The 16,432-nt window shown below is 39.7% G+C and overlaps 2 long non-coding RNA genes across 2 annotated transcripts; one reads left to right on the top strand and one right to left on the bottom strand.

Annotated features, from left to right (window-relative positions):
* Positions 1 to 5,225: 5,225 nt before the first annotated feature.
* LOC138962962 (uncharacterized) lies at positions 5,226 to 7,501 on the top strand. The gene is made up of 3 exons (XR_011454669.1): positions 5,226 to 5,604; positions 6,752 to 6,930; positions 7,363 to 7,501. It is a non-coding gene; the product is annotated as an uncharacterized lncRNA (long non-coding RNA).
* A 103-nt stretch (positions 7,502 to 7,604) lies between these two features.
* Positions 7,605 to 12,295, bottom strand: LOC138962963 (uncharacterized). The gene is made up of 3 exons (XR_011454670.1): positions 12,169 to 12,295; positions 11,432 to 11,595; positions 7,605 to 7,745 (listed from the first exon to the last, which is right to left on the bottom strand). It is a non-coding gene; the product is annotated as an uncharacterized lncRNA (long non-coding RNA).
* Between the last annotated feature and the right edge of the window lie 4,137 nt (positions 12,296 to 16,432).

Here is a 16,432-nt window from a genome sequence, read left to right as displayed (position 1 = left end):
ATTGCAAGGCCGTTCGTTGATAGCGGACCGGCCTAGCAGTAGCACGTGGGGTTTAGTAGACTCAGCCAAGGCTGACTAGGAATGAAGTGCACGATGTGTTTTACCGTCAAGGGTTATTGTTTTCGGGTAAGCTTAGAGAGAAACATGCATGATGATAATGTGTTACGGCCCTGATAGACGAGGGATATAAAGTTGTCAAGGGTTTTTTGACTCACATGCGAAGCAAAAGTGAGTCTATGTACTCACCCGAGTCGTCCGTCCGGACGTCCGTCCGGAAAACTTTAACGTTGGATATTTCTTGGACACTATTCAGTCTATCAGTACCAAATTTGGCAAGATGGTGTATGATGACAAGGCCCCAAAAAACATACATAGCATCTTGACCTTGCTTTAAGGTCAAGGTCGCAGGGGCCATAAATGTTGCCTAAAAACAGCTATTTTTTTACATTTTTTACATTTTTTACATTTTCTCTGAAGTTTTTGAGATTCAATACCTCACCTATATATGATATATAGGGCAAAGTAAGCCCCATCTTTTGATACCAGTTTGGTTTACCTTGCTTCAAGGTCAAGGTCACAGGAGCTCTTCAAAGTTGGATTGTATACATATTTTGAAGTGACCTTGACCCTGAACTATGGAAGATAACTGTTTCAAACTTAAAAATTATGTGGGGCACATGTTATGCTTTCATCATGAGACACATTTGGTCACATATGATCAAGGTCAAGGTCACTTTGACCCTTATGAAATGTGACCAAAATAAGGTAGTGAACCACTAAAAGTGACCATATCTCATGGTAGAAAGAGCCAATAAGCACCATTGTACTTCCTATGTCTTGAATTAACAGCTTTGTGTTGCATGACCTTGGATGACCTTGACCTTGGGTCACATGTATTTTGGTAGGAAAAATGTGTAAAGCAGTTCTTAGTGTATGATGTCATTGCTAGGTTTAGTTTTGACCATGTCAAGGTCAAGCATGTGAGTCGTATGGGCTTTGCCCTTCTTGTTGTTCTCGTAGTCCTACGATGTCTTTTTTTCTCCAGAAATAACGTCATATTAAAGGTACTGAACTTTGTCAAATCCAGGTGCACGGAGCCCCTGGGGCTTTTAGTCATACCTCAGGCAGCTATCCGTTAGAAGAACTACCAAGTTTCATTGACTTGCACCCAAAGAGTCAAGAACTGCGATTTTGTTACGAATTAATTTCGTACTCGGACCACAGGCGGAAGGTATCGTTCACTGGACCACTACTTACATAGAAAGACTAGTAGTGGTCCAGTAAACGATACCTTCCGCCTGTGCTCGGACCCGGCTGGTCTTGGCCTATTTTTGGATCTAAATTTAGATCAGGTAGCCTAGATCACCACATCATGCACAAAAAGACACGTCACTAGCAAACTATGTCAGACGTCATCATGAGTTTGTGTAAAACAAAATGGAGGCCGGAATCACTCAGTTGAATCATACTAATAGATATATGAGCCTGTGCCAAAACGTGCTTGCCAAAATGGGACATTTGGGGTTGAAAACCAAACTGGAAATAATACTGTCTTATCTGTATACACTAATTGACTTTGTATAGTGTAACTATTTCCATAACCAAAAAGATAACTTGGGCTTTACTTTTTGCGAAAAAACAAAAAAACGCATCAACATAGCTGTGTGTCAACTATAACGCGAGACACAGCATTTTCATAAGTATCTTTATAAGTTCTTAACTGATTTGCTTCAAATTTACTCAGCAAGTAAGATTTACATCCCAAAAGAGATTCATTGAGGAACTTCTAAAATGGACTTTGTATTTTGAAAAATAAGACACACATCACTGTGTCCTGAGTTACAGTTGACACACTCCAGTCACAAGAAATCATGTAAAAAAATTAAAAACAGAGAAGATGTTTCAAAGACTACAATATTTTATTAAAACCATCATTTGCAATTCAAACAAACCTCAAAATCACATGAAAAAGAAAGCAAAGTAGAAAAACTAGTCCCTGCTGTGTCAACTGTAACGGGGTCAAGGAAGACATGAAAATGGCACTGTGTCTCATGTTCCGGTTGACACACAAAGTCAGGAACACACACTGTAATGTGACAAGAGAATAAGAAATGCCAAAATGCCAGGTGTTACATGCAGGAAGTGCAAAATAAGGATAAGATGTCTTCAAATGTACAAATTCATTGGAAAATGGATGGCAAGAATCTCAAAAACACAACAGAAAACTAACCAAAACATTCCCAAATAGTGGTATATTTACACCATCAGCTTATACAGAAAGTTCCTTCAGTTAATGTTCGTGAACATTACATTCCAGTCTGAACGAGTCATTAAACAAACAATTTTGCACTCAAAACTGGTTAAATAAAAATGAAAAATTAAAACGCAAGTTCATGGAGAAAACAAGGTAAAATTACAAACGCCCAAGGGAAATGTCAATCTCATGAATATCCTCCACATCCACACATTAAGTGTCACTTGCACTCTCAAATAGTCATGCACATAATCAAAGAAACACATGGCACACTAGCACCCTACAAAGGTAAATACAAGACTTGATCAATCACAAATTGGTAATCAGAGATTTAAAAAAAAATGTGCACCTCTACCAATAAATACACACAAGCATTCAAAGTACCACAATGTACAAGACTAGAGAAAATCACAGATCAGCTTTCACACATAGCTTTAGCTGCCAATGCCTACATGTAAAATAATATGATAATGATAACTGCAAAGTTCGTAAAATTGGCTTCCCCCATCAAATAAATTAATCTACTCGGGCTATGCATGATCAGCAAACTTGCCAGACTGTCACTGTCAGAAGGGAGTCAGACCAAACCAGATGCAGACCTGTTTACACTAAACCCGAGGCAAGAGTACTTTCCCAAAACGTTGAGTGTATTTTTCAAAAAGTTGGTGTACTTTGCAAGCAAAGCCATACGCGTGGGTGCAAACGTGTTTGTGTAAGAATAGCATGTCTTCTGTTCCTCTCCAAAGTTCGTTCATGGCAGACATCGTAGCGTTCAGGGTCCAGCTTTAGCCGTTGTCTGTACTCTTTGGATCGCTCGTTGTTCTGCTTCCGGACTCGTTCAGCCTGGGGTGACAATCTGACTTGCAGTCGCAGACCTTACAATCACGAAAAAGAAATGAGGCTCAAGTACAAGACAGAAAAATATTTGCCCACAGCACATCTAGAATTTAATGACATGTTCAAGTGCAGTTTCTACAGCACTGACCCCTGTCTCTTCTACCTCTCCCAGATAAATGTAACATTTCACTTTTAAGAGCAACAATACCACTTCTAACATCAGTCCTAAGAACTAAGACTGTACTGGATTTCCTACAAAGAGATGTGTCTAAGTTGACACAATCACCATAAATTAATATGCTTTCATCTGCAGAGTCATTTATTTACAAGGCTGGTAATTGAGGTAACTAAAAAAACAAGTAACAAAGGACATAAAACAATACTGTGTCCTTCCCAAGAAAAGTTACGGTCGACATGCATTCCTCGTAAATCAAAGCTACAAACATTAAAAAAAAAAACACAACCCTAAACTCTCAATTCCAAAAGTTAAAAGTAAAACGCAGACCTTAAATAGAAAAGAAAGGCATACGTATGTAAATGCATAGCTGTCCAAAAATACTTTGTGTCACTCGTAACCGAGACACAGTGAGAGTTACATGTCTTGCGTTACGATTGACGCAAGAAGATCCCCGAGTGGCCTTCTCGAAAAATATTTCACAACCAAACCAAGAACAAGTCGCTTAAGGCGAAAATACAACATTTAGTCAGGTAGCTGTCGAACTCACAGAATGAAACTGAACGCAATGCAATTTTTCAGCAAGACCGTATACTCGTAGCATCGTCCATGTACCCTCACGGGGTTTTATTGGAATAAAACTTGACTTGACTTGACTTGTCAGTCCACCGCTCATGACAAAGGCAGGGAAATTGACAAGAAGAGCGGGGTAGTGGTTGCGCTAAGAAGGATAGCACGCTTTTCTGTACCACTCTTCGTTTGAACTTTCTGAGCGTGTTTTTAATCCAAACATATCATATCTATATGTTTTTGGAATCAGGAACCGACAAGGAATAAGATGAAAGTGTTTTTAAATTGATTTCGACAATTTAATTTTGATTATAATTTTTATATTTTTAATTTTCAGAGCTTGTTTTTAATCTAAATATAACATATTTATATGTTTTTAGAATCAGAAAATGATGAAGAATAAGATGAACGTAAATTTGGATCGTTTTATAAAAAAAATGTTGTTTTTACAATTTTCAGATTTTTAATGACCAAAGTCATTAATTAATTTTTAAGCCACCAAGCTGAAATGCAATACCGAAGTCCGGCCTTCGTCGAAGATTGCTTGGCCAAAATTTCAATCAATTTGATTGAAAAATGAGGGTGTGACAGTGCCGCCTCAACTTTTACAAAAATCCGGATATGACGTCATCAAAGGTTTTTATCGAAAAAAAGAAAAAAAAGGTTCGGGGATATCATTCCCAGGAACTTTCCTGTAAAATTTCATAAAGATCGGTCCAGCAGTTTGGTTTGAATCGCTCTACACGCACGCACACACACACGCACGCACGCACACACTCACACACACACATACACCACGACCCTCGTTTCGATTCCCCCTCTATGTTAAAACATTTAGTCAAAACTTGACTAAATGTAAAAACAAGTCCGAAAACTCATACATTACTTGCTAATCCAAGCGGAACCATTGTTTGCTGTTGCTATTGCTAGCCGTAAAAATGTTCAGTCGATCGTAACAAAGACATCACAGAATATGGATCGATCGTAACGAAGACCCAAACTGTCCCTGTGTCTTAATTTAGCTTCAACGAACTTTTTCAGTCCAGACAAATGCTTAAAATATGAAAGGAAGAATCACCCAGAACATATTCTTTGCTACTAGCTATAACACAGCGAATAAGTAAAAAACTTGAAGAATTTTGAGTCAATCGTAACTTTATGTCGATCGTAACGCTCATCAAACAGGAGACATGAAATGAAAACTTACCTTCCCTGCGAAAGTCGGCCATCCGTGTAGCAAAATGGAGTCCAACTACGTGCGTGTAACGTTTTTGCTATTTATAACAGCAGCCCCGATACTTCCGCGGTCATTTAAAATAAGTTATTGAATATTGAGCGATCGTAACAAAAAGACATGAAAATTGCATTCAACCTAAAAACTTCTCAAAACTACTTAAAGGAAAAGTCCAAGGTTTAGGGTCACTTTTGATATGTTGACCCTCTTAATTCATCAACCACAAATGCGTGTGTAAAAATGAACACAGAAATCCAAAAAGTATACTTTGACTCGTTTTTTGGTTGTTCTGAATCGTTCCATCGCGCGCGCAGTCTTGGCTCATGACCTTGTGCACATACGTGTGCTACGTCACGAGCCTTGAACAATAAACATGGCCGGCTCAAGCAGTGAGGAAGACAAGTGGAATACGGACCGGTTTTCAGCCAGCCTGAGGTTTTAGCGTGCCCGTTTGAGCCTCTTCGTCGTCAAAATGCTGGCGAGGCCACAAGGAACTGCTTGAAACAGAGCCAGCATAAGCGGCAATACGAAATGGTATGTGATTCTCTTTGTTGTGATGTTGACACACTACTAGTCCGTAGTCGCTACCTCTTGCAATTGCATGCTAGATCGAAGTCAGGTGTGTTTTTCACAGATCAGTTGATGTGCTTCCACAGATCTGTAAGCATGTAAAGATTATTGATTTATGCTATTATTTCAGGCATCTGGTGTTGTTTATTTTCCTATCTTTAATCAAGGATTTCGTCCTTGAACTGCCCACCTGAGAATAAATGTTTCCACAGTGATGTTCACACGCGACTATCCTTATTTTCTCTTGGAATTCTGAGTAATTCTTCAGTCACACAACGAAACATGTAGACAGCAAGTTAACATTGCGCAAAGCCTGTTTCTTGCGGACAAAACTGCAATTATCCTGGTATTTTTATTTGCGACAGTAAGACACTACATGACATCGACACCACTAAACAGTGAAACTGTTTTGAAATGGCGGTGGGCTGCTTTCATGTGCTAATACTAATAGTGATCCTGACATTTTTCTTGCGAAACGGTCAAAGGGAAGTAATAAATGAATTTAGTTTTTTAAACGAGCACACGTGATTTCCGATCTCAAACTAGATCTGAAATCATAAGATTTTCTGAGCAGTGGCGAAACGCTGATGGCTAGTGATATCGCAAGCCATTTTGGAAGCAAATAAGCACTGTCAGACATATGCTGAAACACGATTACAGCAGTTCAAACTTTTTGATCATTGATTTTCAGGAGTACGCAATATCGGACAGTCACACTACAAAAAGACAATGCGTTAGTGCATAGATCGGTATTCTCAAACGTCACGAACAGACAGTACGTTGCTACTATATTATTTTACTGTATTAACAAAACCTCACAGTCCCATTAAAAATGTGTGGTGTGTGCCGAAAAGCAACCATATGAGATTCAGTCAGTGGGACCCTGAATCTACCTGGGGTTAAATCGGGTTATTGACTCTCATTGCATGAATTTTTAAACTGAATATATATATATATATATATACATTACATGTACTACTGTTCCTGTTGTTTTTGTGATCCAGTGCAATTTCTGTTTATACCTTAGAATCTCAAGGTAATTTTTGAACGGGGCATACAGATGATACATGTTGCCATGATCACAGAGTGATACGTGTATTTTGCTTATCAGGTTTCAGTGCAGAAACTCCAAGAGGGAACGAAATTCAAATATCTGGAAAACCTGGATGAGGAGATAGACAGCCTAACAGCACAATCATCCTCCTATGTTTGCTCGGACATCTACTACCTTCAAACTGCATACTATCCGTACACACAGGAATATGGACGACTCAACATTGATCAAAATGGGTAAGTAACACAACACAAACAGATGATTTCCATAATGATAGATTTATTTATCTGAAAGTAAAATTGACAACAGAGTGTACAATTTGTTTTCAAATACGAAAATATCACATTGGGTTAAAAAAAAACACACCATCATATATCATTAAAACTATTCTTTATTTCTAAACACATACATATCAGCATAGTTTATTCATGTAAACATCCTCATTTCGGTTCCCAGTCTATCTGAAATCAAGGTAAGATATATGCCCCAAAAAATAGCGACCACACAGTGCTTCAGCATGAATTTGAAAACCTGCTCTACGTCACATAGACACAGTGTGTCTTATGATTCTATCCACCCTCTCCAAACAAACACGTACACGTTTTCTCTGGTACGAATGTCTTAAAAGCTCAAACTAAGCTGCTGTTTTATTCTGTCTTGGTTTGCAGGAAATACACGCACGTCGCTTACCCATAACAGGCAGCTGGTGCGCTAGGGAGTGGGGTTTCTCGGCAGAAGCATCAGAGTACCATTACCAACCTGTGCAGTCAAAACAATCAGAAATACTTTCCCAAACGGATGAAGAGTGGGGTTCAAACTCCCTGAGCTACAGAAGGCTGAAATATACTTTTACAAATCGTGTGACTGTGTTGAACAGATTCCTGCATGGTTTGAAGATGATACTGGGTTGTCACGTGGTCCGGTACATGGTTCACATTCTGCAACATTTTGTTCCAGACTTTTTCCACTGTTGGTCTACTCCTGCATCAGGTAGTCAGTCCATGAGCCGGTCAGCATAGCCTGTGTCCAGTATTGTCCGTTTGCCTGTTGCCTGAAACATGGTTGTTTGGAAGTAACTAACGATCTCTGCACACATTTTAACATGTGAATAAGAACAGAAAAAGTTTGTCAAAAGTATACATAGTTTAATTTGCATTTACTTCAAGGCCAGACTTTCTTCTCGTTCATTATTTCTTCATAAAGATTCTGGAAAGTAACTCAACTCAACTCAAATTTTATTGGCTTCAATTTTCATGGAAGAATTTGTCTTGCGCTTGGGAGAAAGTAAGAGTATAACATATAAAAACAGCATTCATATCACATTTCATGTATCACACACAGTAATCACTAGTATAAGCCTACAATTATCACATTTGTACCTGTATCATACATGCAAATAAATAGTATCAACAAAATGTTTCCCCCTATCAAAGCTTCCTAACTTTTTTTTTAAATGCAGGTCGGTTTGTTGTCATCTGTGCATTACTACCTCTTGCCACCCGTGCGGTCATTGCCACCAGGTATCTCAACAATCAAACCGTCTATACAGGCACGTCCTTTTTCAAAACAGGATTGCTCACTACACAGATCTGCGAAGACTTTTACATAGAAAAAAAAATCTCTTGACTTGAACATATACCAGGAATAAACATCCTGACTGGTTTTTGGAGCTGGATTTTCTTAGGGAATGTTTTACACGTGTGGTGTTAAAGAAATTAATTCATACAATTCTAAATTCGCAAAGAGAGTACCCATACAGAGTGTTCAGTTATAGTATTTTTCAAAACGGAAGGATGGCCATATCCCATGTAAAAGCCTGGTAAGATTTGAGATTTTGAACTCAATCGTTTACACGGGAAGGGCTGTCCATTTAAGAGGACGCATCCATGCCTGGATGAGAAATACACTGATAACACAGAAAAAGCACGAGTTTAACCTGCATATTCACAAAACTGGTTCAGAGGCCCGGTAAAGGGAACACATGTTAGTTATTTTAAGAGAACATCACGAAGACCTAATTATTAAATTAAAGCCTTTCTGCACGAATGTACATCTTCTATGAATTATATTCTAAAACGCCACATGTGTAATTCATTCCACACACAAAATCCAGCTCCAAGAAGCAGTGAGGCTGTTGATTATTGGTATGTGTTCAAGTCGACAGATGATTTTTGACTCACATGCGAAGCAAAAGTGAGTCTATGTACTCACCCGAGTCGTCCGTCCGTCCGTCCGTCCGTCCGTCCGGACGTCCGTCCGTCCGTCCGGAAAACTTTAACGTTGGATATTTCTTGGACACTATTCAGTCTATCAGTACCAAATTTGGCAAGATGGTGTATGATGACAAGGCCCCAAAAAACATACATAGCATCTTGACCTTGCTTCAAGGTCAAGGTCGCAGGGGCCATAAATGTTGCCTAAAAAACAGCTATTTTTCACATTTTTCCCATTTTCTCTGAAGTTTTTGAGATTGAATACCTCACCTATATATGATATATAGGGCAAAGTAAGCCCCATCTTTTGATACCAGTTTGGTTTACCTTGCTTCAAGGTCAAGGTCACAGGAGCTCTTCAAAGTTGGATTGTATCCATATTTTGAAGTGACCTTGACCCTGAACTATGGAAGATAACTGTTTCAAACTTAAAAATTATGTGGGGCACGTGTTATGCTTTCATCATGAGACACATTTGGTCACATATGATCAAGGTCAAGGTCACTTTGACCCTTATGAAATGTGACCAAAATAAGGTAGTGAACCACTAAAAGTGACCATATCTCATGGTAGAAAGAGCCAATAAGCACCATTGTACTTCCTATGTCTTGAATTAACAGCTTTGTGTTGCATGACCTTGGATGACCTGGTCAAGGTCACATGTATTTTGGTAGGAAAAATGTGTAAAGCATGTGAGTCGTATGGGCTTTGCCCTTCTTGTTCCTGTGTAAACTGAGCCTTGGCAGATCTGATATAGTGAGCAAAGACCTGCATTTTTTTAAACGTGTTCAGAGGCCTTGAAATGGTTAAACATTTTGTTTATTTCAAGTAGTCTTTATGAAGAAAAAATTAACAGTAAGGAAGGCAAATGGGTTGAAATGCAAATTAGATTCCTTTTGACGAACTTTTTATGTTCTTCTTCACGTGTTACATTATGCGTACGTAGATCGCAAGATATTTTCGAAAAAATTCATAGATAAGCCAATCTGCAAACGGACACAAATTCACAATATTTATGAAGCCAATAAATTTGACTCAAGAACAAAGCTTATGTGTTTGAGGTGATGTGCATGGGTATGAATGTTGAATGAGTCCGTCAAAGATACCCTCCATGTCGCCTTACAGTGGAACCTACCATTAACATTATACCACCTTAAATTACCTTGCTCTTTCAAATGTACTGCTTAAACTTCTTGAACATGCAACTCTTGCTGTCTACCATAAAGACCATCAGGTCAGCAACATACTCGTGAATGTTTTGTTTTGGTCTATAATTAAAAATTTCAGAAAATACCCTTTTTACATAGAGGGGGGAATCGAGACGAGGGTCGTGGTGTATGTGTGTGTGTCTGTCTGTCTGTCTGTCTGTGTGTGTGTGTGTAGAGCGATTCAGACTAAACTACTAAGCCGATCTTTATGAAATTTGACATGAGAGTTCCTGGGTATGATATCCCCGGACGTTTTTTTCAGTTTTTCGATAAATATCTTTGATGACGTCATATCCGGCTTTTTGTAAAAGTTGAGGCAGCACTGTCACACCCTCATTTTTCAATCAAATTGATTGAAATTTTGGCAAAGCAATTTTCGACAAAGCCCGGGGTTTGGTATTGCATTTCAGCTTGGTGGCTTAAAAACTAATGAGTGAGTTTGGTCATTAAAAATCGGAAACTTGTAATTAAAATTATATTTTTATTAAACGATCCAAAAACAATGTCATCTTATTCTTCGTCATTTTCTGATTCCAAAAACATGTACATATGTTATATTTGGATTAAAAACAAGCTCTGAAAATTAAAAATATAAAAATTATGATCAAAATTAAATTTCCGAAATCGTTTTAAAAACTATTTCATCTTATTTCTTGTCGGTTCCTGATTCCAAAAACATATAGATATGATATGTTTGGATTAAAAACACGCTCAGAAAGTTAAAACGAAGAGAGGTACAGTAAAGCGTGCTATGAAGCACAGCGCAATCGCTACCGCGCCAAACAGGCTCGTCACTTTCACTGCCTTTTGCACTAGCGGCGGACTACGTTCAGTTTCATTCTGTGAGTTCCACAGCTTGACTAAATGTAGTAATTTCGCCTTACGCGACTTGTTTATATTTTTTATTCGGAAGCATACTAACTTTATTTGAAACTACTTCGCCAGATATAGTTTTGCATGTTCTTCTTCTTCTTCTTCTTCTTCTGCGTTCGTGGGCTGAAACTCCCACGTACACTCGTGTTTTTTGCACGAGTGGAATTTTACGTGTATGACCGTTTTTACCCCGCCATTAAGGCAGCCATACGCCGCTTTCGGAGGAGTTTTGCATGTTGACGGGAGGTGAGTTACGAAAGAAATTCAATCCATATGTCGCTCAGCACAGAAAGCATAAACGATTAACATGAGTAGAAATGAACTTGTACTTGTTTTCATAATGTATTATTTGGATGGTATCTGTCAAAGACACTTTCTCGTTTTTTTGCAAAGCTAGAATATTCAATAAGGCACTAATTTTCAAAACAAAACAAAAATCTTACGATGAATGGCACGTTGGTTTTCTCCTGTGGTGATTCTGGACGGTAAGAACAGGACTGGTGAACAGTTGCGTTGTGATCACGGAGAATCGGGAAATCTGGAATGGTCACGGTGTCAGTGTCTAGTGACCTGTTCTGACCAGTGGCCGTGAGTGATGATGAAAGGTCTGGAAGTGAAAGAAGAGAGAACATGAGTGTGAGTATAAATCAATTCGAAAGTATGCTTCTGATCTATACAGTACACTGAACATTTAGACACCCTCTGGAAGTCGTCTGGATGTGTATCCATGTTGTAGCAATTAGACTGGTTTTGCGTCTCTCAGTCAATGCAGAAAGATTAATTCCCTGTACAATTCGTAATCTTCTTGTCTCTAGCATGCAGGTGTCTGTTTACCTTACCGGTTGCACATCCACCAAAAGTTTAGATCTGGTAAAAATAGCATTAAACCATGATTCCAGCAAACGCTGCCAATTTCATGAATTGATATCAGGGGATAGTTTGCGACTGAATAGAATAGATAACGTGACACACGCATTGTCTTACGTGTCCACAACCCTGACTACTTTTTACTCTTAGCTCAGCTCAGACCGTTCTGTAACTCTGTAGATCTAGCCTGTGGCGCATCTGTACTCCAGCGAATATCAGCTGGACCCAGACACACTGTTCTGCACCAATTCGTATTCGCTGCGCAGCAAAACAATGTTTACGTATGCATGAAAATAAAAGCATGTACTCTGACCTTCAACGCATTCCTTCTTGTGAGATAATCCGCTGTTCGTATGTCGCCTCGGAGTTTCGATGGCTCGTCGTAATACTGCCCTCTCTGGACTTTTATGAAGGGAAGACACTGCCAGGGGTCAAAACATTTGTTTTAGGGATGAAACGCTAACTTTTGTGCTGCAGAAAAATGGCAAAATCGGTGTCCAGAAAGTGCCCGACACTTTGAAATCTGCACGCTTGTGCTGCACACATCTCTTCCATTTCCACAAGAGACTCAGAGTTTTATGAGGGAAAGTATGCTATGAAATGCCTGGGGACATTGACGAGTTGTTGCAGTTTTCGGCTGCTCTCCACCGAGGCATTCTTTTCGGGCATACAGTGGTGACTTTTCTGCGTGAAAATCAAGCTGGTACTTGTGGTAGAATCAACACAATAACTTGTGACGTCACAGTGCACCGACGTCACAGTGCACCGAAAACCACGTGACCACTACTTGACCCCAGGCGACTTGTCTTGGTTAGCCTCGCAACACTAAATCTTCAACTACATCAACAACAATTTTTTTTCAATTTTTAAAATATTTTTCCAGAGATGTTTGTAACATTTGGCATTCGATTTTCAAGTTTTTGGGGATATTTAAAAACCTTGGACTTTTCCTTTAAAATACTTTTATTTTAAATCAATTGTTTGCAAATCAAATAAAACTTTTTATTTACTGCTGCTTACAACTTTCGGTTGCGATAATGACGTTCGTAGATTCGAAAATCGAGGGACGTATCGTGAGTTCGCTGGAGACACAGGGAGTTACGATCGCTATGGACGTTTTTGACGTCAAATATTTTGCCAATAAACATCTTTTTTTTCGTAGACATCATCTTTTCGTGGTAATTTAGGGTACATTTATCAATATTATGGGCACTGTTTCTAACTTGCCGACGGAGATTTCTGGACCGCGGACGAACAAAACACCATGTACGGAATGTCCCACTTTTAAGTCGCCGGATTTGCTCGCTTCGGCTAACATTTTTATTTTTTTCATGTAGACCTGTGTAATGCATGCAAGCTTCTGAAACTGTCTTTGCTATGTCTTTAACATACATGCTTTCAAACTGTTCAGTGCTTTTTGCGATTGAAAGTGCGGTTGATGAACAGTAATGCATGAACATGTCGGCTCTTTCGGCAGACCACGTTTTGGCACAGGCTCATATCCCTTGACAGGATCGCCAACTCCGCGCGTGCGCTAGCGCTGGCCCTGTTTCGAACTCCCGTCTGCGGCTGCGAGAGGTTTTGACAGAATCTTCACTTCCGGTGCCCCATGCTACTTGACTTGTACTCGCCGACTTAAAAAAAGCATGCGCTGCTGAAATTGGGTTCTCAGGAGTAAGAACTTTGAAGTAAAACAAACTGACAGTATTTATGGCAATACTACAATAAACGATATTTCGAATTCACCATGAGTTCAATTATTATGAAGACCATGACATACCATATTTGAAGCAGTCCTCATTGAAGTGACGTGAACAGATCGTCGCTCTCTCTGGATTAAAAAGCTTGTCAGAACGGTTGATTTTGCCTATCAAAGCAGCTCGCCATTCATCATCTTTTCTTTTTCTCGGCAACCTATGAAACGTCAAAAGAGAAGAGCAAGTTGAGCTTCTTGATCTACAGTTCGAAATCGCACAGTAAGAACCAGGCATGATGCAGATAAAAGCCGATGGAATACAAGAAATCGTCACACAATGCTGAGAAACAATACACCAGTTAACAGTTTCGGCACTTACATGGTACAAAGAAGGAAAACTCACGTGATACCCAAAGCGATTCTGGTTGGACGAGAAATTTCGGTCGAGCAACCGCTGCATCGTCTGCTCAACGTGATGGTAGCAATTGAACGGGACGGTGTGTTTTCCTCTACGTTATAACAAAAACCTCACGTTACATCCAAATTAGCGATGGCGTCAACATGCTGTGTTATTGGTTGCAGTAATGGGAGTAACCGACTTAAAAAATGGTGGTCGGAAGATTGCAAAATTCATTACGTGCCTCGACGGTCGTTAGTGTGTGGTTGCGAATCACCATTCAGGTGGGCATTTGTTATCGTCTGTGTGTCGTGTTTTGACAAACTTTTAGTACGACTGATGTGAGCCGAATTTATTGGGGAAAGTTCAATGAATGCAAAAAGGTATGCCAAATAGTAGTTTGTCATGTTTCCTTTGCGTTGGGTTGTGGTGAATTACACAGCGGTTATCTGTTTGCGAGTTGCCTGGAACACGGTTTTTTGACTCACATGCGAAGCAAAAGTGAGTCTATGTACTCACCCGAGTCGTCCGTCCGTCCGTCCGTCCGTCCGTCCGTCCGTCCGGCCGGCCGGCCGGCCGTCCGGAAAACTTTAACGTTGAATATTTCTTGGACACTATTCAGTCTATCAGTACCAAATTTGGCAAGATGGTGTATGATGACAAGGCCCCAAAAAACATACATAGCATCTTGACCTTGCTTCAAGGTCAAGGTCGCAGGGGCCATAAATGTTGTCTAAAAAACAGCTATTTTTCACATTTTTCCCATTTTCTCTGAAGTTTTTGAGATTGAATACCTCACCTATATATGATATATAGGGCAAAGTAAGCCCCATCTTTTGATACCAGTTTGGTTTACCTTGCTTCAAGGTCAAGGTCACAGGAGCTCTTCAAAGTTGGATTGTATACATATTTTGAAGTGACCTTGACCCTGAACTATGGAAGATAACTGTTTCAAACTTAAAAATTATGTGGGGCACATGTTATGCTTTCATCATGAGACACATTTGGTCACATATGATCAAGGTCAAGGTCACTTTGACCCTTATGAAATGTGACCAAAATAAGGTAGTGAACCACTAAAAGTGACCATATCTCATGGTAGAAAGAGCCAATAAGCACCATTGTACTTCCTATGTCTTGAATTAACAGCTTTGTGTTGCATGACCTTGGATGACCTTGACCTTGGGTCAAGGTCACATGTATTTTGGTAGGAAAAATGTGTAAAGCAGAAGGTCAAGCATGTGAGTCGTATGGGCTTTGCCCTTCTTGTTTTTAATAACATCTCTCGATCTTCACATATTTTGTCATGTGAATAAGAACAGAACAAGTTCGTCAAACATATTTCTTATTTTATCTGCATTGAATGAATTTACAACGTCCTTCTTGTTAATTGTTTATTCATAAAGACCACTTGTACTGAAGAAAATGTTTCCCCCTTTCAACGGGTGGAGTAGTGCGCCGGAGTAGTGTCCCTTGCGTAGAAACGTGGGCGAATAACACGATCTGCGCATGCGGTGAAATCAACCGGAAAAGGAAAAAGACATAAACATGCCGAAAAACGATGTGCGCATCACCCGGAACTCGCAATAAGAGAAGTGCGCATGTGCGAGATCTAAAATGGCCGCGGAACTGTTAACTGGTGTATGCTGGGAAAAATCTCACCGGAAGTAACTATTCTGTCAAATTCGTCTTTCCCGCTTTCCGCTACTTGCTGAGCGCGCGCGACGAGTTGGCGATCCTGTCTGTATAGATCTATGGTTGAATCGAACCACTCCGACCAAACACCACGTAATAACTAGGTTAATTTATGCACTCGCGTGAACAAGAAACGGTCAAGCTTCATAGATGTCGTCGTTGGGTAGTTTTGGGTTTGTTTTACTACCATGGGAGGATTTTTGAACTGTAAATGCACTCAGCTGCAACAAAAACGCAAAACGAAGGCTGTGAGCTGCACTGTGCCTTTAATTTCATAGCTTCCGAACTTGTAGCACCGCATGCCTCAGCATTTTCTACTTTTTCTCCTCCGAGAGTAAGTGATCAGCAATCACAAGTCACTTGACTGCTGAGAACTGAAGGGGAATAACTTCAATCATTTCTGATGATAACTATAAGTATAAAGTATGATACTTAACTAACGAATAACACCAACAGAATAAAAACAACTCTCGTACACAAAATGTCTCACGTTCAGGAGACAGTTGGAAAGCCAACTATCCTCGACCAAATACGGAGAGAATGTTTTTCCTCGTTCTGTAGCAGACGAGCTCAAACAGACCACAAGCGGTAGGTATCGCTCACTGCCACCAACACTATCACAATAAAACTGCAAGTGCAAGGTACCTTTGTAACTTTATAGTTACAGGGGTTATAGGTGTGGTTGATGTTGAAGCAGCAGTCAGTACTGTTTTACTTTGTTTGCGATGACCAGCTTTCTTCAGAACTTTGGCACTGCGTTTGAAGTCTCTCCTGAATTGAGGACAGAAC

The sequence above is a fragment of the Littorina saxatilis genome, linkage group LG3 (assembly GCF_037325665.1).
Source record: "Littorina saxatilis isolate snail1 linkage group LG3, US_GU_Lsax_2.0, whole genome shotgun sequence".
Classification (NCBI taxonomy): domain Eukaryota; kingdom Metazoa; phylum Mollusca; class Gastropoda; order Littorinimorpha; family Littorinidae; genus Littorina; species Littorina saxatilis.
This window is presented reverse-complemented; position numbering and strand designations above follow the sequence as displayed.